The 21,459-nt window shown below is 50.6% G+C and overlaps 1 pseudogene; it reads right to left on the reverse strand.

The window, feature by feature from the left end:
* Window positions 1–18,398: 18,398 nt before the first annotated feature.
* Window positions 18,399–21,137, reverse strand: LOC139823206 (uncharacterized; annotated as a pseudogene).
* Between the last annotated feature and the right edge of the window lie 322 nt (window positions 21,138–21,459).

Below are 21,459 nucleotides of genomic sequence, written 5' to 3' on the forward strand. Positions count from 1 at the left end.
GGTCGCCGGGCCCCCGTAGGTCCTCGTTACGATCGATTCGCCGAACGACTTCGTGATTGACGGTGGGTCCTGCTCGCGGTGATTCACCGCGAACGGATCCACCGATTGCTTCGTTTTTTTTAACGCGATTTTTTCGGTAGAACGATGTACGGTTACGGTATTCGGAATTTCGAATCTCGTGAAACGTTTGCGGAGGGACCGAGAAGCGTACGAGCAACGATAGGGTACATCGATCATGACAGATTTCAAGTTGTTGAATGAATCGCGATTTCCGAGAGCAATTTAATTTTTATTCAAAGTTAAATCAATTACTAACTTTGAATTAAATATCAGTATACAAAAAGTGAAAAGTAAAAAAAAACTAAAATGTAGACTTAAATTTGTAAAACAATTTGAAAAAAGCGATCTTTAAATTTTGAAAAGTTGAACTATAATTCTCTTTGAAAGGGGTCGCTCGGGGTCACCCCTCGCGCTACTAGCCGAAATGAAATTCCAAGTCAGATATCATCTTAGATATTGAAATAAAAGTGCGATAAAATTAAAGGAAGACTTTATCCATGCAAATTACCCGACGGATCTGGCATCATCGATAGGTGTACCCACCCTCGAGGCATCCCCCGAGTCCACGTCGGCGTCGGTCAAAGGCCATTCGAATCTCCCGCGCGACAAAAGGAAAAACCCTTGGTATAAGAAGGGGGCCACGTGACTCGAGGAACGAATGAGCGTCTTTGCCACCCCCGCCGCGACGTTCTCGCCCGCCCCCTCCACCTTCTCTCTTTCCCCTTCTAGAGAGGCGCGCGGCGTCGCTCCTTGCGCGTCGTGGTAAGACGCGTCGGGACGCTGCCTCCGTCCTCCTCGCACCCTCGTAAGCTCCCTGTCTCACGTCCTTTCTCCCTCTCCCTCTTTCTATCTCGCCGCGCTCTCTCCATCCTCGTGCTTTCCCGGACTTTTCTCCCCCACGTGCTCCTCGCGAGTCGGCAGTGTCTGCTGGCACGTCGCGGGGTGGCGATCTTGGGGTAGAAAGGACTCTTCGGAGTCCGCTCTTGCTCCTTCACCTCCTCCTTTCTCGGCGCTCCCTCTCTCGCCGATCCTCTCTCGTGAGATCTTTCGTCTTGCCCTCTTTCTCCCTTTTGTAGATCGCTCCTTACGTTCCCGAGCGTACAAGGTACTCCGGATTGCCTCCTCGGGGGAAGCCCCGCGAGAAGCCGCCCCCCAAGCCGTTCCCGGTCCCTCTTTTCTCTCCCGTACACGCGGACTTATACACGCGGCGCGAGGTCTTTCGCGTAATTCTCCGATTTCTCGCGTACGAGCACCTCCGCGATCGCGACACGCGTCTCCGACAAATCGTCACGGCACGGCCCGCCGCGTTTACGCGGATATTTCCGCAGGATTTCGGTAACCTTTGATAGAGGCATTGCGAGCATCCCCGTGTCTGAGTAGCAACTGCGCCGTGGCCCCGTGCCGGGCACCCCCACCTCACCTCTTCGCCGCCTCTATTGCACCACACGCCGCCCGCCGCCTAAACCATGCCGAAGCGAGCCACCAACCCTCTCTCGGACGCGCGCTGGCCCTCCACCCGCGCTCCATCTCGCTCCCTCACCGGTTCCCTGCCGCCACCGTTCGCCCTCTCGCACATTCGCCCGTACGCCCGTCCATCCGTCCGTTCGTCCGTCCGTCCATCCACCCGCTCCCGTTTGTCCTCTCTCTCTCGTCTCTCTTTCGCGTTCTCCGTCGCTTCTCTCGCACGGCCGTTGTTTCGTCTCGCTTTCTCTTTCCGCCCGCTCGGACCACGAACCGGCGTTTGCTCGGTTACTCGGACGCGCGCCTTCCTCTTTCGCCGTCTTCCTCGCGCCACCCCGCCCGCGACCAGCAGGACGATGTGCGCTGTGTGCGATGCGCTGCGCTCCACATTGCCTGTGTGTGCGTTTGTGCGCTCTCTGCGCTCTGCGTTCTGCGCGCGGCCGTGCCCAGCCCGGCGCGCGCGCGACGCTGCGCGGCTAGGCGCACCGAGGCGTCAGGTGGATGACGCCATGTACATCGCGCAGACCGTTTGTAATGACGGTAACCGGCCAACGCCGCTCCTCTCTCGAATCCGGATAAGTTTTCATGGCCAGCGGCGCCGACAGCTACGAAAACGATCGCGTTGATACGTCCCACCTCGACAGAGGGTGCGAATGCGATTTAGATCATTTAGTTGCAGGAATTAGGCGCGGAAACTGGCGCCTAATTTTTGCCTCGCCCCTCCCTCTCTTTCTCCTCTATTACGCTAGTAGCTCGTAGGCCAGAGAAGGTAGTTTTCTCTCGAAGATATAACGAAGCCTTATATAAACTTCGCAAGGCTCATGATAGAGCGAATTAATCCGCGATTGTTTCATTGCTAATTAAAGTTATTTTTTAACTCGACAAACAATCTGAATTCTTGATAATTACTCGTGATAAATATCCGTGGTAGGTTGATGATAATCCGCTGTAGAAACTTCTTATTATTAAAGGGGAAGACGTCTTCTCAAGTTTAGGCGCGAGTTAACCGAGCAGTTAGCACCAAGTTGGGCATTCGTAAGATCGATATTTTCGATGCTACTTATATTTTCAAGGCTGGATTTAATTCGCGTCCACCGATCGTTGCCAGTAGACACCTGGCGAGAAAGAACCAACGACGGCATCCCCAGGAAGGAACGGATTAACGACCGTGCTCGAGTATTCAATTACAGGTTTTACGCGATTTAACGATAGTTAAAGTAGCAGCCTTCGCTAGTATCTCCACACTCCATCCCAGGGGCCATAGAACGGCTGGTAAACGATGAGGGGTGGCTTCTCTGTCGCTACCCAATAACGATTTGGAGGCGTTATCGTGGCTTTACATCCCTTTGGCCCTGCCGTGACAGTAAGGTTAGCACGCCGTTGTTGCGTACACGCCAGAATGGAGTTCACGTTCATCGTGTATTTCGAATCGTGGGACTGACCACAGCACACTCTATAGTACTTTATAGCGAGGAGATAGACGAAAGAAGATAGCGTTAAAAAGTACCTTTTTATCTTCCTTCGTGATTTTAAATATTCCCAAATTTACAATAGAAATGTTTTCAGCAAAGAACTATATTTAGAACGCGTGTTTATTCAGAATTTGACTTATTAGTCAATAATTTTTTTTAAGTATTAGGATTGAAATATTTGCGAGACACTAACGATTCATCTCTGGTAATCTCGAAACAAGAATATTTCTGTCAAATTAACTATTCGGATACTTAAGTCAAAAGGGTGGCTTTTAATCTCTGGAGAAGCTCGACCTGCTTGGCACGTCGATCGGTTTACTCCGTCTCCGTCTCTCGTATGCAATAACAATTTGGAGGCGTCCGTGCGGCTTTACATGCTTCGGTACCACCGTGACAATAAGGTTAACACAACGGCATTGCGTACGCGACGTAACCGGGTACGTACACCATCGTATTTCGAATCCTAGCGCTGACCGCAGCTCGCTCCATCGCGCTTCCACGGGGGTTGCTCGGCCGCCCCCAGGTCGGCGTGCCTCGCCTCTGGAAATTCTCCAGCGGCATTCCCTAGCGCGAGCCTTTCGTCGATAGAGAGGCTGGATCTTATTACGACCTGCAGACTACGCGTCGAGGTATGATTTCGTTGCATATGATGCGGAGAGACTCGGGATCGATCTGTTCCGAGGGCTGGGGCCGACGTTTTCAATTCGCTCTCGCCACGATTGTATTTTCTGCCTACGAAACTTTTGCGTCCGTAAACAAAATATTCAATAACGTAAAATGGAAAATTGTGTTTTCCGATTTTATCAACGAAATTACATGTCAACATTTTAATATGAGGACTGCGTTCCTACATAGTAATAGAATATAAAAATATCGTGTAGCGATAAGAAACACTTTTTATAAATGAAAAAATTGTAGGATAAAAGAGCTTGTAATTGGCTTCGAGTTTTGAGATATCGTCAAACTGTTTTCTCCAAGTTCTCGTTTTTTTTTTCATCTCCGAAGCATCAACCGCGACGAACGCTTCTTCCGCAGGAAGACGCAGCCCAAAGGGAGGGAACCGCGGCAAGGAAGGGTGGCCACGGTTGAAAAAGAGGGATCTCGCAGACGATCCTTTCGTCTCCCTACCTACATCTCCGGCGGCTCCTCGTAATTGTATCGATTGTCTTAGGGCGACACTACGATCGACCGTTACGCGCCACGAAAGGTGCACCGGTCGCGTACCGTTTCTCTTTCTTCCTCGCGTCCCATCCCCCTTTCTTCGGTACGGGGTAACCCGCTTTGTCGTTTCGCTCGATCGAAAAATAAAAATTCCTAACCGGATGAAAGTTTGACCTGGATCTTTTGTGGACGGCGCGGTGAGAGGGGGTGAGTAAGGGGCAGCTCGCAGACAATGCGCCGACGAAATTTGCATATACGCGAACGGCCAACGACGACGGCATGTGGCGCATCGCATGGGCTACTTCTCTTTCGAGACAGGGGTAGGCCTGAGGAGGGTCGATAAAAGGGAAAAAATTGGATTTCGTCGCCTCTATCGTCGACGCGTACGCTGTGTACTTCATCGGGATACAAAGAAGGACAAGGGCCGACGGAGAGCCCAGGTAGGTCGGTAGATAGGACCGGCTGACTCCGGACAAGGGGATGAATTTCGTTTTTTTTTCATCCCTTTTCCCGCCCCTCGTTGTACCCGACCCATCGCCCATCGGGTAATCATAATAATGAGAGGAGAAAGACCGGTTGACCATCGGGCGGACCGAGGGGCAATAAAACAATCGCGGCTCATTTTTTGCCGCGGCAGCTGCAGCCAGCGCGGCATCAACCGCGATTGTTGGGTACGACCCTTGGACATTGTACGGGCCAGATTCTCGATTTGTCGACGTATCGCCCTTCTCGCACGGATTATTTCGATAGGTTTTTCGCGGCGTCAAAGAAAATAAAAAGTCTATCGATTTCACTGAAATCATTTAAGCTCACGACGCAATAAATGACGCGATCGAAATCAATTTTAATTAAGTATAATACATTAAAATCAGAAAATTGTTGATCTAATTCAAACGATGCTCGCCGTCAACGTTCGCCTCGTCACGAGATATCGATTCACCTATCCGTAAGCGGGACGAAAGCCCGAGAGAGGATCGAGAAGTCGGAGGGACGGCGATTCGTTGGACACCCTCTTGGCTAGTCGCCTAATGATCGGCGGAGGAATCGTGATGGCGAGCGGGTGGCGGAAGAGAGACAGAGAGAGAGAGAGAGAGAGTTGCGGGAAGAGGTCGATGGCTGACGTCCCGGGTAATTAGTAAAAACAAAGGAGCCTGGCCGGGAGAAGGAATCGAGAAATGGTCGTTGGAGGCGAACATAAGAGACAAGCTGAAAGAGAAGCAGAAGATCGCGTCGGGGGCGACGGGCGGCGATGAGGGCGGCAGTGGGTAGACGCGAGATAAAATCTAAATGAGAAAGTAATCCCTCGACGTTGATGAGGAAACGAGCGAGAGGCGGCAGCGGCGACGGCGAGGGAGGCGCAAGGGGGGAGAAGGCGGTGAGAAACGATCTCTCCTAGGCGCTTCCTTTTTCGTCCTAGGTCATGGCACCTAGGCGCTCGTTGTGCGGTGGCCTTCCGCGATGTAAACACCTAGCGCATCACACAGCCGGCCCGTTGGTGCTATCAGGCTAAGCGCTCGGGCTTAACCTAACCCAACCCAGCGTGTCGACGACCATCGCCACTGCCGCTGCCGCATGTCCGGCGTACATAGGTGGTCCTATCGATTGCCACCTCGAGAAAATAACGGGGATCTCTCACGGCGGAGAGAACTCTCGCCGCGCTATCCGCAAAGTTATTTCGCGAAAGTTGCGCGAAACGGCCCCCGTTTCGCAACCCTCTCCCCTTCCCTCCTTACCTCTCCTGTGTTTCGTTCGGCAACCGCCGTCATTGCTATCCGTTTCGCACCCTCTCGGACGGCTAGTAGGGTGGAGCGAAGGGCTCGCGGCTCGAGGGTAATCAAATGAAAACAAAAATCGCGGAGCCAACCTCTCCCGACCGCCCGGGAAGAGGAAGAAAGTTACACGGCCAACTCTCGCCTTTTTCACCGCAATTTGCGGCCGATTCAGCCATGAATCTCGGTCCCTGCCTCGTTGAACGGCTCCTCGCGTATTTCCATCCGTGTATTTCCCTGTACCGCCCCGTGGACGACCGCGGCGAAGGTCAATGTTCCCTACGTCGAGCCGATGCTTGCCCGATGAGAGCTCGCTCGCGGGCGCGCGGTTAATCGCGTTCGCAAACGATCAATCGCGTTCGAGTTATTATGCTCCAATTTTCAGCTCGATCCGTTTGTTAACGCGCTATTCCGTGCTATTCAGTCTTCTCCTGATTTAATAAACACACTCCAAGAGTACTCCAAGTTAATCTTACTCTCTGGCTGGAAATAGACAAGCTTGGCCTTTCTACACGCGATTCCTTCCGCTCGTCCTTCGTCGAGGTCGGCGGCATGAGCGACGGTGGCCCAGATTTCACGAGGCTAAATCGCAAGAGTCGCTCTTGCGAAGGAGGCTCTCGTTTCGCGGATTTTTCAACATTCTCGGGAATCGCGTGACTGACTGTCGTCGAGAAAACGACGGAAGGCGGAGGGGCGGGAGTGTGGCGCGAGAGAGGACAATCCGTTTATTAAGTGTTCCATATGGGCCAGATGTCCATCCTTCGCGCACGTAATACGTGGATAATCGGAAGAGCTGAGCGTACCGAGCCGCCGATCACTGCGGCATATGCCGCGATCTCTCGAGAGAGCAGCTGTGGCCCGCATCAGAATGTATCGACAAGGTAAAGTGCAATCTCAGAAGATTATCATGCCGAAATACGTAACACGTGTGGCTTCCTACGGAGCTTCACGTCGACGCTCTCTTTCACGAGGAAAACACGTCAATGAAAATATTCCCGAGTCAATTAATATTAATGATTTAATTATTTATTTGTATACGATGTTTATTATTTATATACAGCGTAAATTATAACACATCACGAAAAGTACGACATATCTAAAAATTTGGAATCACACGTAATTTTTAAATATTTATCGTGTTCTTCAAATAATTGTGTATCGATCGAATTTGTTTGGCGGACAAAGTTTATGCGATTTTATATTTCGCCTCTGGTTGCGTGGAAACGACCACTGTTCCGCGATCGTCGAGTCGCCTCGATGTTATAATACTTACGGATCGCGCGTTTAAATAAGTAAGTCGCGGACTATTTTGGCCACTCATCTTCCGAGGTCATCGTCGCCGGGCCTCATTGTTCGGGTCTCATCCCTTTGTGCGCGCGTGTCTGGTCTGTTTTCGGAAAGGGAACAAAAGGTATGGAAAGGGGCCGAAAAAAGGAGAGTGAGAGAACTTAAGGGCGCCATTGTCCGCCGGAATATCTACGAAGAATGCGAGCGGACTGATTTCGCCGCGCGACGTGCCGTTTTGCTCCCATTACAAAAAATAATAATTAGCCGGGCGTTTTGTGTGCCGCTTGGCCGTGGTATAGCGGGGGAATTCTTTTCAGCGACACATACGGCGAGACGCGCTTATGTGGCATTCCTCGGGCCTATGTCAATCGTCGGGTCTCGTACGCACGTCGATTCTCCGGCGCAGCCGGCGCATTCTTGGCACGCCGTTCGCGAGGCGCGTTAACTTTGTTTATCTATAAAGTCGCGTCGTTGATTAAGTCACGGTAAAGTCAGGCCAGGGGGGAAACGCGAGAGGAGAATACGGTTAAGATCCAGCAATGTTTCAAACTGCGCGGCGTAAACCACGCCGGCCAACTCGACTCCGTTCCTTATCGCGCGAGGAGCGGCCCCGAGAAGTCCTTACTCGCGCTCTTATAATGAAATTCGCCGCGGCGAAGAAAGTTTTAAAAGTGCAAAAGTGCGCCGAGAGACAAAAGAGCGACACGCGGGGAGCTTGACAGGGAGGACGAGATTTAGGAGGATCATAAATCGAGACGACGTCTTGGCGTCGCGAGAACCTCGACGAGATTAGAGAGGAGGCGCTCTCTCGGTCCGTCTCTTTCTCTCTTTCTTTTCCTATCTCGAAAAAAGGATCATCGCGGAAACTTTGCTTCGTTAGCGACAGTTTTATCTGTGTCTTTTATTTCGCTGTAAAAGGAAAAACGAAAGAAAAAAAAACAAAAAGATTTTTTAATTACCCGACACACATGATATAATTCATGCGTTAGAAGATTATTTAGCATCAGATCTGATTTGATTTATTTACATTCAAATTATTTTATCGATAATTAGTGATATCATGAACATATATAAGAAGTGAAATATCGCAAATTTTAACGATGGAGAAGCGATACGTTTGTTTTTAATTGAAAGCAAAGTCTGTGGATTTTTAATTAAGAAAATTCTCTCTCTCTCTCTTTCTCTCTCTTTTTCTCCCAAGATCTACCTCTGCCGGTCCATCTATCCATCCATCCATCCATCCACCCATCCATCCATCTATCGAGTACTGCCTGTTCCTCGGAGACTCCTCAAACAGTTTTATAATTGATTTCATTTTCATTTATTTTAGCACGAACCCCCTCCCTCAGCTTCCGCTCGCTCTCTCGTCACTTCGTCGTGCCTTGAGAGAAGACAGTGTCACCCTCTCGTTCTCCTCTTCTCTCCTCGTAGCACCCCGTCGTCGCCGCGACCTCACGCCGCAATCAATTTAATGTTTTAATTAAGAGAGTATCCGTGAAAAATTAGATTTTAATCGGATCGCACCTTTCCATCGGCGCCCTTCCGCAGTTCTCTCTATTTATTTTGGGGCGGTGCCTTTTAATAAATAATTTTAATTGCTCCGGCCTTTTCAAGACAGGACTCTCAAACGAGTGTCGCTCGTCTCTCTTTCTCTCTCTCTCTCTTTCGTTAACGGTGATTTTTGGTGTGCCCAATTTTCCGCTGACCGATCTGATCAACCCGCATGTATACGCGGTGACGTCCCTACGCACTCGCACATTTACGCAGTTAAATATATACTTTGTTCTTCTTTAATAATACAAGTAGAGCGAAACTTGTCGCTCTACGTCTACGTTTCGCAAGAACGCCGGCTCGGCATTTGGCAAAAGACGTTGTTTTAAACCGCGACTTTTCGGTCATTCGGCCCACGTTCGTCCCATATCAAATCGCGCCGCGTTTCACGTCGAAGAGAGAGAGAAAGAAAGAAAGCCGTATGTGCGTGTTTTAATTACGCGCACACGAAATTTAATTAATACCGTTGCTCCGGAGGGCGGGGGAGGCGCGACGCACTCGCACGTTCGTCCGCATGCGATCGATGGATTGTCCTCGAACGGTCAAATCAGTTGCGAAACGAAGCTGCCGCGCCGTTGCCCGGTTAGCAGCCGCGCTCGGCGTGGTCTAAAAAAGAAAAAGGTAGGAGAGAGAAGGTCCACCATTTTCCGCGGCTATTCTCGAGTGTTATGCAACCGCCGACCGATGCATTTGGCCGGGCAGAGCTTTATGGCCGAAGCTCGCACGCGCAAAAATGTTTGTTTTAACTTTGGTGCCCGCCTACCCGTCGCCCCCTGCCTGCATCCCTTCCCTTCCCGCCCCTATTCAGCCCCCGGACGCAGCCTTGAATTATTCGGAATGCGAGAAAATCTGTAAAATTAGACCTTCCGCTCTTCCGTGCATCTCTGCCCGTCCCTCTGTCCCTCCGTTCCTCCTCCCTTTCTCTCTCCTCTCTCTCTCTCTCTCTCTCTCTCTCTCTCTCTCTCTCTCTATTCTATCGCTGTGGAAAAGTTGGCCGAAAGACGCGAGCGGACTTTTCTAGCGTTACCGTAAATGCGCATCGATCTCGCCGACGGATTAATCGATGAGTCGAAATTAACCCGTGGGTATTCGCGTCACGAAACAGGCGTTGCTGCAAGTTAAAATAGCGCGTATACGTAATAAACGTAAATCCGTACTTTTATCGACTTTAACATTTCAGAGGAGTAAAAACGGAGTTAAATTTATTTATAGAAAGACAATTCGCACACATAATCGTCGTCGCGTAATAGGAAAATTGCATTTGATCTGAGAATATAACGCTGCGTCGTCGTTGACTGAACGACCGGCAACTACGAGAATTACGCATTTAGAAGTCGATTTCTTTTGTCGGACCAAAACACTGTACCAATGCTTTTAAGATATTTCCATTTGTAAGTCGCGGCATTAAACAACGAGTATCCCTCTTCGGCATGCTAATGGAAATCGTCTTAAAAAGTTGCCGCATGGCCCTGGGGATGCCACCTGCGAAATTTCGAAATCTTGCAACGCGTCTCGGTAGGCGTATTCCCACTGGAACGCCCAAAAGGAAACGAGAGAGCGAGAGAGAAAAAGAGAGAAAGAGTCGAGTAGCTCGCCCTTTCCATATTTTTCACCCTCCATTTTTACGCCATCTTTCGTCAGCACCCTCTCTGTATTTCCCCCGACCCTTTTCCACGCTCTTTCCCTTTTCTCTCTCACGCACGCCCTCTCTTTCTGTCTCTTTAAACTCCCCCTCTCGCTCTGCAACGTCCACCGTCCTTCTCCATTCGTTACATGGCTCTTCCATTGTTTTGATCAATAAAGCGCAATTGAAATGACTTTGTGGGACGGATACTCTTTTTTCATAACTGAATACAATCAAAAGGTACATTGTACGTATCAAACGGTAGCGGATCGATCAAACGTGAATGATTTTTAGTTTTTTGCGCCGGAGAGCTGGGCTTCAAGAGGCGATTTTCATTATTCAGCTCATGGACGATGGGCTTTCTGACTACTTAAATTTCAGTGGCTGAGAGATAAGAGAGACGAAACTTTTTCTCCTCTTAAAAAGAAAGAAAAAATCTAATTTCCGGCTCGCGATTGGACGATTCAATCTGTCGTAAGGATAATGGAATCTGTAAAAGTAGTTTCATTCCCCTCCTCCTCTTTTTAACAAATTGGGAGCTAAATTTTTTTTTCAACGTTTTGTCGCATAACAACCTTTTTTCAATAATTAGATTTTCCATTGATTTTATTTGCCTATTACATTTTGTAACAAAACAAACAGCCTGCCATTGCATTTTATCGAACAATTCGTGAAGTATTAAATTTTTGCGGCTTTATGAACATTTTATATACAGTCGAGCCGGTTCTTCCATTTTGATTCATTTAATTGGCTAAATATTTTTTTAATCACGTTATCCGTATATGAATAGACGAAACATCAGATAAACTTTAACGCCGAGCGCGACTCGAATTAGCGCACCTTTTCATAGTAATAAATCTATTTTTATCGCGTGTATATATTTTCCTGTGAAATAGTATTAATCCATTGTTTTAATTGTCGAAAATAGCTATGTCCATCATCGGCAGGATACTATGAATTATTATTATCCTTTTCGCGCCATATTTTATAACTCGACGAAAATCATTTTACGTAGCGTGTACTTGAAACTTTGTCTGTACTATTAATATGTATCGCGACACGAATTATTCACGAAACTTTTATATTCAACTGAGAAAAAGTAATATCACGGTGTCTCAAAATATTGCTCGTCTGAATATCCATTCTTCTTTCATATCATCAAGACACTTATTTAAAGACAGACACTCTGTATTGTTTCTAGCGCATTCGGAATAAGACGCGCCAAAAAATATCGTCTGAATATCCATTCTTCTTTCATATATCATCAAGACACTTATTTAAAGACAGACACTCCGTATTGTTTCTAGCGCATTCAGAATAAGACGCGCCAAAAAATATCGTTATTATTATTAAAATTGCGGTGGTAACGAGGGAAGACAGAAGCGGAGACCGAGCTTAAGGGAATCACTCGACCTTTTTTTTTCCCTGTCCCCGCTCATCATCTCGGAGCAGGCTCCGAGTATTCTTCTCGCGGTGTGCGAGGAGTAATTATTTTTCCGGCCCTCATTCTCATGGCAGGCTGGTCCCATTCTCCACCCTCCTCGCACCCTCGGTGCCGAGGATCCTCCTCGCGCTTTCGAGAAGAAAGAAAATGTAAGGGTGACTCGGGATAGCGCAGGAACCGACCCTTACGTCGGGGACGAAGCGTCGTACCGCGAGTAATTCGAACGGGAGAAAAGAAATTAGCGAAATTAAACGTCAGGCCGTGCCTCGGCGGCTCGAAAGGATCGAAGGGCGGCACGACAAACCCTGCCCTCCCTGCCCACGTCCTTCCTTCGCGTCCACTTTCCATCGGGCACAGACTATTTGCGATTAATTATTCGAGCGGCGGCGAGAGAGGTACACGATGAGGTGAGAGCGACGAGAACGTGGTTGGAGCGAAAGAGAATGCGAGAAGTATTCGAAACCGCTCCGATAGCATGAAATCACGGGCATCAGGATACATCGCACTTGAGTAAAGGGTTACAGCTAAACGCGCGCGACCGGATTCGCACGATTGACATTACGTGTATGCGTGTGCGTTACATTCGTTCGACCATCATTTCGATTGAAAGGCGCGAGAGAGAAAGAGAGAGACCGATATTTCGACCCTTGCCAAAGAGAGATATTTCGACGTAATCAACGGGTACATCATCAGAGAGATGTACCTGCTGTTTAAATGGGGAAATTAAAACTTATCATTATTGGGAATTTCGCGAACGCGTTAACGTCACACCGATGAACGTTCTACAGTTTCACTCGTAATTATGAGAGGGAACATTTTGTCCCGAGCCACTCCTCGCGACATGAGAGTGTCCCTTTTTTTATTTAAGAGCGGATTAATAAAATTTAATGAAATTAATAAAATACAAATAAGATAAAATTCGTAAAATTCACGCCAATTCGAGGTGAACGTTAAGAACTGAATTAATCTCTCTCGCGCGCGCGCACGCAATCGTTCTACGATGTGGCAAAGTCGTGTGCACATCGGCACAGCTTGTAACAATCGATCCGATATTCGTTTGCGAGCAATTGCATGCAACGACAAAGCGCCGAAAAGCGATTCGTGAGTATTTTTAGTCGCGCGCGCACGTCGCGCATATAACTCATGTATTTGTTAAAACCTCCCCGGACAAAAGCAGCAGCACCTCGTAAATGGAATTAATCTGTCGATGCGTACCGTGCGTCCATTTAATATCCATCACGCGTTCATCACTGCAGAAGCGATCCAGCCGGTGCTCGCGCCCGCACGTTGCGAGGTTGCCCGCCTCCTCTCTCTTTTTCCCCTTTTGCCGCGGTTCGTCCTTCTTTCCCGCGGCGTCCGTCTCTCGCCATCGAGTTCGCGCGCGGGATTGAACTCGCCGAAACTTCTAATTTCGTGGAATCCGCGACGTTGACCGGCCGATGATGACAAATTTTGTGCGTAGCATCTTAATGCGCCGCGCGCCCGTCGAAAACTGACCCCGCAGCTGGCCGCCTTAAAAAAGGGGGGCAGAAGGGCCCTTCGTACGGGAGAGGGATGGCCCATCTCGCACGGGGTCCTCGCGAACGAGTGGGGGGTCAGAGAAGGGGCGAGTATCACGGTGTCCAGAATTCTTTCATTTTTTCGCGGGTCTCTTTCTCTCTTCCGTTCCCGCGCGAGCGTTATATTTCGTCTTCCCTCCCGACAGACGTATCTCGAGATGGGTTGAACCTGTTTAAGGGCTGTGTTTAAAGATCGAATCAAAGGGCGATGGAAGGGTCGGTGAATGTATCTCCTGGAAACGCTATTGTAATTGTAACATCATCGTTCTCATGCCGCTGATTCGCGTCGAGACTATTGTGGGACGAACTCGTTTATTTATACTTTTCAGCGGGAAAGGAAGCGCAAGGAGTTTTTCTCCTGGATTCTGTGTGGGAAACGGGCATAGGCGTATTCTGTTAGCTATTACAAGGGATTTTCGGTACAACGATTTTAATATTCTCAATGTAATACACACAATGTGAAGTAGTTATAATTACATACGTACAAGAAATATCTGTATTATAATTTCTGAAAGTGCGGGATTGACGAACGAAACAATTTATTGAGTCAAGCCAATAATTCGTTATTCGCTGAAACTGATACTGGAACTTTTCTCGCTATGCCGCAATTTTTCCCCGTGAAAAGCCTCGATTGACAAAGAAGAAGCGTTTGCGCGCGCGCGTGAAATGATATTTCCGGGACGCGGAATATTTTTTTTCCAAACTCATCTCGCTTTTATTCTCGACACACAACGCACAATACATATTCCGCCAGATTATTTATTGACACACGTTCACTTCACCGTTCCCCGATACACTTTATTTATCCTTTATTATTTATCGCAGTCGAAATTCTGCGCATTGTTTTCCAAAACACTGCAACTAATCACCACCACCATCACCACCCGGCCCTCTTCCTCCTCCTCCTCCGCATCCCAAAACCTCACACCAACCCTCCTGCTATTTCCTCGTACACCACCACCTTTGTCCCCCGTCCCCGTTCACCCTCTGGCACCTATTCGATCGATCGTTCCGCACGACCCTGCCACGGATTGTCTACGGTCGATCCTCGATACCTCGTCGGTTTTCGAGGTAGCTACGTCGACACTCTCGGCATGTTCGTCGAGGAAGCCGGGGCGGCAGAACAGCAGCAGTATCAGCGGCAGCAACAGCAACGATAGCCCGATAGCGACAGCAGTAGAATTCAAAGCGAATTTTCGGGGAGAAATGAAAAACGGGGGTTGCGGGCGACGTGAGATTTTCGACGTGCGAAAATCTCCCCGACGTCACTTTTTTTCTCCCTTCCGCCACCGTCTTTCGGTTTTGTTAGTAGTTTTTTTGCGTCTAAAGCGTACCCGGCAGAACTTCTGCAAGCAAGGAATATTAATGTTTGTTAAGGTCGAGCATGGAGAGAATTCAACGAAGCGAGACGCCGGCGATTCGAAGTCACTTTTTGCGAAACGTAGATTCGATCTGCGATAGAACGATAGTGCATGTTGATCGAAATACTATTCGAGCATGAAGCGCGTATATACAGAATATATTTCCATTATATCGCGTACTCTGTCGCATAACTCTTCAATTTAATCTATTGCACATCGTATAAATTTAAATAACCATAGTAATTGTAATTAATCGTAATAATTATTTTATTGATTCGATAATTGATTTGTCTAATTCTTACATCTCGTTAATTAAATTTGCATCTCTATCAGTTAAATTTGAATTGAAAATCACTTTTTATCACTACCGTTATTTATTCCAAATTACTTAATTCAAATGAAGCATATTGCGAAAAGATCACTTCGAGTTTCCGCTTCATTTCTCGCGAGCGTCCCCTTCGTCGTCGGTATAGCGATAGCAGATGTATAAAGAGCGCCGTACGATTCATTCGATTCAGGCGTATGCGAAGGCTTTCCCTACCTTCGCAGAAACAGTAGTCGAAATTCCGCAAGGCCACCGTTCAACACTCCCTCGTAATCGTCATAATCGTCATCGTCATCGTTGTCGTCGTCGTCGTCGTCGTCGTCGTCGTTCTCTTCGCCGTCCTCGTCGTCCTCATCGGCATCCTCTTCCACTCGGCGCAGCCTGTTCTTCCAGTTCATCCGACGCCGTGTCTCGCGCCTCCTCTTCTCGCGCGTCACCCACTTTTCCCCTCGGCTTCGATTTCCGCGTCTCACCGTGCACCGATCTCGCGCATCGCGATCACTCTCACGATCGATCGAGTCCCGTCTCGCGCGCGTGTGTTCCTCTCCGGTGGATTCGCGGGTGAATCGTGATCGACGCGCGGCGCGGATCGGTCCTCCAAAATTCGATTTCGTGTGTTTTCCTTTGTTGTATCGTATCGTCGCGAAAACACCGATTTGTCGGTCGCGGCCTGCCGCACGACACCGCACCGAAGACGACACTACTGCGAGATCGCGCGCGAAATCCCAGCTTCTCCGCGCCGTGGACGCGAATCGGTTTTTCGCAAATGCCGTGTGCTTGTGCCGGCGAAGATCAGGACTATCGGTGGTAACGAGTGTGATAGCGATCGTGCGAGTTTTCCGAGGCTCTCCAGCGATCTTTTTCCGTCTCTCCGTGCTATTCACTCTCGCACCGGGCCTATTGATCTCTCCGTGTGGATCCGTCCTTTCGTCGCGGAACCGTTTCTCCCTCTATCGATCCACAAAGAGATCCAATTAGATCATTCGCCGCTTTTGCTCCGGACGCGGCGAGATCGTCGATTCTTTATTCGCGCATCGTTACCCGTCTTGGAAGAATTGGATAAGCGCGACGGCGCAATTGCGGCGCGTCGGCGATTCGCAACGCCAACCGGATGCGGATTATCGGAGACTCGGCGCATGCGAGTCGTCCCGGTGCGGTCTCGTTCTGGTTCGTGTCAGCTCTCCGTACACCCGTTACACACGTATCGAAGTCCCGGCATATATTCCCGCGATCCGAATTCGAAATTCGCGGCTCGGCAATCGATGATTAACGTGTCTCTCGATATCTCTCAGGATTTCGAGAATAAGAAACTTTTTTCTGCGAAAGAAATCAATCTTCCTGACAACGCTGATCGCCGAATCCTTTTGGAAAATTCGATTTTCTCATTGAATCCGTGAATCGTATCCCCACCAGGATCCTCGCAAGGAGAGGAGGGACTTAACGGGTGTCTCGAACAACTCCGGCGACTCGCACGTGCGTATACGTGCGTACGAGCGTGCACGCGTGACGACCGGTATGATAATTCGCGTAGACGCACTCACACACTGCCACTACCAGAAGAGACGAATTCCGATAGAAAAGTATCCGAGCGGATGCGGGCCGGCTGGCCGGTGGTCCCTTATTTCGGCGGCGGGCCCTTTCTTGCGGTTCTCGGCCGTGCGAGCTTTCGGTCGCGGATCTCCCGACGCGTCCGAGAGAGAGAAGCGGGCCTCCTCCTGTTGCGCGGGAGCGCGTCACTGAAATCGTCTATATATCTTGCAATCTTTATCACCGCGCGATCTCTCCTTCTGACCCACCTCCTCCACCCTCTCTCTCCCTTTGTCTCTCCTCGCTCTCTTTTTTTGTTCTCTCTCCTCTCCCTCCTTATCTCTCCGGGCTCCCTCTCCGGGCTGTCTCCCTTACGGCGATCGGTATCGCGCGCGCGCGCGACGGTATCAGTTGACGCACAGCTCGCGAGTTCTTTCGGGGACGCGCGCGGAACCGTACTCGCGGGTACCTCGACTTCGATATTTCTGCGATTTATTACGGCGCGACTTAGAAATGCATCTAATGCGGTGCACGCCGCATAGAATGCATGCATGCACCTTGGCGGGGAGGGCGAGAGCCGCGGAGAACCGAGAAGCAGCCGGAGCCGGAGTCGGCGGAGCCGAGCCAAGTCGAGTCGAGTCGAGTCGCGGCCCGCGGCGGTATCGGCGCATGCGCCACCGACAGACGCGAGCGTGTGTACTCTACTCGCGCGATCTCTAGGCAAGCTGACGCGAGCTAGCGAGAGCGCGGGCGAGAGCAGATCGGCGGACAGGGGTACCTATACGGCTACGTCATTCACTGGCGTGGAGACCGGGGCATCAACCGTGCCTCCGAATCGGCCGGAGTAATAGTAAACTCAATGCCGCATGCCGGCTTTATCCCGAAAAACAAAGAAATTGTATGAAAGAAATAGTGAAAATTTCAACTATTTTCTCGCGCCTCGTGAAAAGCCTTTTTAATCCTTCTAATAAACAAATGTTTGTTATTTTCAGGACGATGATTACATTAGGACATAATTAAAATTTTCCAGTTATTTCTATTCATTTTCGCATTGAAACGATTATTGTGTCCTTGATAAGACCGCCCGCGGGAGAAGCAACGGCGTGCAAAAACCGTGAAACGGGTCAGCGGATTTCGCGTGTAAGCAGGAAGATTCCCCGCCTCGAGGAGGTCCAGCGCGTACGCGCGACTCGGCGCGATTAGCGATTACAGACGAAATACGGGAAACTCCCCCGCGGACCATTCGCCGAGGCCACCCACGTCAGTAATTCCGCGCGGCCTGTTAGCGCGCGATTTGGAAAAGCGCTAAAATATCCCGATGTATTCCGCGGGAGAGTTACTCGCCGTTAAATTCTTTCGCCCGGCGCTCTTCGTACGCTCTCGCTCGCGTACTCCGATGCGCCGATCCGCATACTCGCGAATACATACGTGTTCGTGTCACACGTGTGTACCGCGCGTGTGTATGCGTGCGTTACCGTGTGTTACCATGTCGGAGCATAGCCTATCCCGTAGCACTATAGCGACGGTATGGAGAGGGCTGCTCTCCGCGTTTCTCTTTCCGCCGTCTTTCCTCGGTCCTCGTCGCGGTGGGTGGAAGAGGAACAGGAGGAGGAGGAGGAGAAGAACGAGGAGGAGAGTAGCCGGGTGTATAGCCCCCTGCTAGGTACGACACTGCGCGATTTTTTGACGACCGATGAAAGTTACTCGCGAGATATTCTATTTTAAACTTTCGGCCAATAGCGACCGCCGTCGCCGCCACCGCCGTCGCCGTTGCGCGCCTCCGCAACCCGGCTTGCCTCACCTTCTGTCTCTCTTTCTTCCTCTTCTTCCATCTTTCTTCTCTCTGTCCTTCTGCCGTGCTCTCGCAAGAGACTTCCTACATCGCGATAATTCCTGAAAAGGAGGGAGCCATTTTGCGCGGTGCGGAGCGGCGGCGTGTCACGGACCTCCGCTTTGATTCTGCGTTGCGTCGACGCTGTGGGAGAAACAGAGAATGAGGACCCTTCGTCATTGCCGGAGGAAAACGCTATTGCAACAACGATGGTGCAACGGCCGAAACCGTTGTTTTTTCCGTCCGGCTGAATGATTTATCAGATCGGGATCGATCGGGTAGAGGGGGGAGTCGAAACCGCGCGACGCGGTTGCAAACCGACAAAACGGCGGGCTTCATTATTAACCTCCCCCTTCGTCCCCTGTGCCCCCCTCACGCTCCATCGCATTGTAATCGTTTGCGAACGTTTGATCGCGTTATAAAAAATCCAATACTTTTGTTCGCCGCAAAATACAATTCGCGAGGTCCGATAACATTTTCGATAACCGCTTTTAATTGCGCTCTGTTGTTTGACGCCGCTATTGTTCCGCCTGCAACATTGCCCTATGTTAATCAACAGAAAAAGCCGGCGCGCGAAAATGTTTAGGCGCATTTCGGAGAATGACCAGTGCAGCTCGTTACATGGTGCGAGGTGCCACGCTCCCTTCGCCTCCTCCTCCTCCTTCTCCTCTTGCTCGTCCGCCCCGTCCTCCTCTTCCGCGATCGATCGTGCGCGTTGCATTCGCGTTGGTGATCTCGAGAGTGCAGGGGAAACGAAACTGTCTCACTCTGCATCGTGTGAAATTCGCTGTTAACCCGTTCGTCACTCCGAACTAAAACCGGCTTATGGTGAGTCGCGTTACTTTATCGTGTTACTTTATCGCATTTATAAAATTATTTTTCAGGGAGCTAAACTCAAAATAACAAAAAGTAGAAAAGATTTTATGCACTACTTCTCTATCACGTTTACTAATGAAAAAAAAGGCGAGAAAACGCAAAATGTCATAGCAAATGTTAATCCTTGGACCGGGAATAAATCGATTTTTTAATACAATTTTTTAATCGATCAGAGCACCGTTTTTTGTTTATTTAGTTTTATTGGTATGTGCGCCGTTTGTAACGCAGAAAATAATTACGGCGATAAATTAATTAAAGGGAACACGGAGCGAATTCCGCGCGCTGGCCGGGATCCGCTACGGCGTCCACGGAAAAAATATCAATCGATATCGTCCGCCGGCGAAAGGAACGCGCATTCGATATTCGCATATCCGATGCGAATTCCCGGCGGGCACAGCGGCGCGGAGGTTGCCGAAAAATAATTTTCAGCTGCCTCTCGCGCGCGCGGGATAGGCGCGCACACGCACTCGCGCGGATGATCCGTTGCGTCGGGGTCCCGCGGTGCCTTTTTCTTTTTTCATCGCCCACCCCCGCCATCGCCCCGTCGTTCCCCCGGGCCACTCTCAACGGCCTCCCCCGTTGATCCCCGCACCATCCCCGTTACCGCCGCCGTACCGTCCAGTCGCACCACCCCGCGGGATGCGCGGCGCGGCGCGCCGCGCCGGCCGCTTTTGTTTTCCTCTATTTTCCGGTTTTTCCGGGTGGGCCGCGCCGGACACACGGCGATGCCAGTAAAAGCGGCGGCGACGGTGGTGTGTGGCGCAACAAGTAGCAGATTATAAAAATCACTCGACGGCTCGGGGGCGTGCTGAGGAAAAAAAAGGAGGTACGGGGGAAAAAAAGCGTGGAGCGACGCGCGGAGGCACGCCGTTGGAGAAAGCGGGATGGCGCGAGCGAGGGCGAGAGCGGTTGGAAGCGAGATCGCGGGATCGTGAGAGCGACGAGAGTGAGCATCGCGAGTGGGAACGAGAGGAACGAAGGACTGGTGCGGAACGCGGAGGGCGTAGGAGGGGGGGGGGGCACAGAGGGGGGTACACGGCGAGTGAAAGAGGTCCGGTCGGAAGAGGGAGAGCGAGAGGGAGAGCGCGCGAGAGAGATGCCGGGCGTAGGTACACATTTATCTATACATATGTATGTTCCACCCGCCGCGTTCTCCGCTGCCTCCTCTACCCTCCCCCGACTCCGCTACTGCTCTCCCCCCGATCTCTACCTCGCTCTTTACCTAGCCGAGCTGTAGCGCTCCATCGCTCTCTCCTCGCCGTCCTCTTCTCTCTCTTCGCTTTCTCGTTGGCTCACTCGCTTGCTCGCTCTTTCTCTCTTCTCCGCTTATACTTCGGCTTTCGATCTCTCGCGCTCTTTCCGCCCGCGTATAAGCCGTGCGTGGCTATTTACATTAAACGCCGGTCCGTTTCCCTCCGCTGTTTCGCGGGAACACGCGCGAGTGCTAGTGGTTTGGGGGCGGCGACCATGGGGGGCGGGGGAGGGTGAGAAGGGGCTTCTCTCTTTCTCGCGCGATTCTCGCTGCATGCGTCGAGGGGAAAATCGTCCGAAAATACTCGAACGCGAGAGGCGGCGTCGTTTCGGACGCTGTACTCGCATGTGTACAAGCGCGAACTTCCGCGGAAAAAGAAGAACCTTCTCTTCATCGGACACGCTGCGTCTCTCCCGTCTTCGTGTCTCGATTTTCGCGGAGGCGATCGCGTCCGCGCCAACGCCGAGTACTCGCGGCGAGTGCTCGTTTGAAGGGCCCTCGACGAATTCTCGCGCGAGAAGCGCGAGGGCGTCGAAACGATCGCGCCACGATGGCAGCGGGCGTTCGAACCCGTCATTATCGTCGGACGAGTTCGCCGTGACGTGACGCACGCTTCGGAGACTGCCGCGCGCGAATTACGGCCGCGCGGCCGTTCAATTAAATACGCTTTTAATTGTTTAAATATTCCCCTCGCGACGAGTCCGGGAGCGCGAGTCGGCGTCTCGTATTTTCTTGTCGCATCATCCTTTACGAGCGCGCGGGCTAAACGGAAGTGCACCCCGCCTCCGGCGAGAGCGAGTCGCATGCCGCCGTCGAGGGAGCTTTTGGATCACACTTTCGGGCTCGCGAATCGACCGCGGCGGTTTAAGATCTGCGAGATCTCTCCGCGAGAATTCCGG

Source organism: Temnothorax longispinosus, chromosome 12, assembly GCF_030848805.1.
Source record: "Temnothorax longispinosus isolate EJ_2023e chromosome 12, Tlon_JGU_v1, whole genome shotgun sequence".
In the NCBI taxonomy this organism is placed as follows: domain Eukaryota; kingdom Metazoa; phylum Arthropoda; class Insecta; order Hymenoptera; family Formicidae; genus Temnothorax; species Temnothorax longispinosus.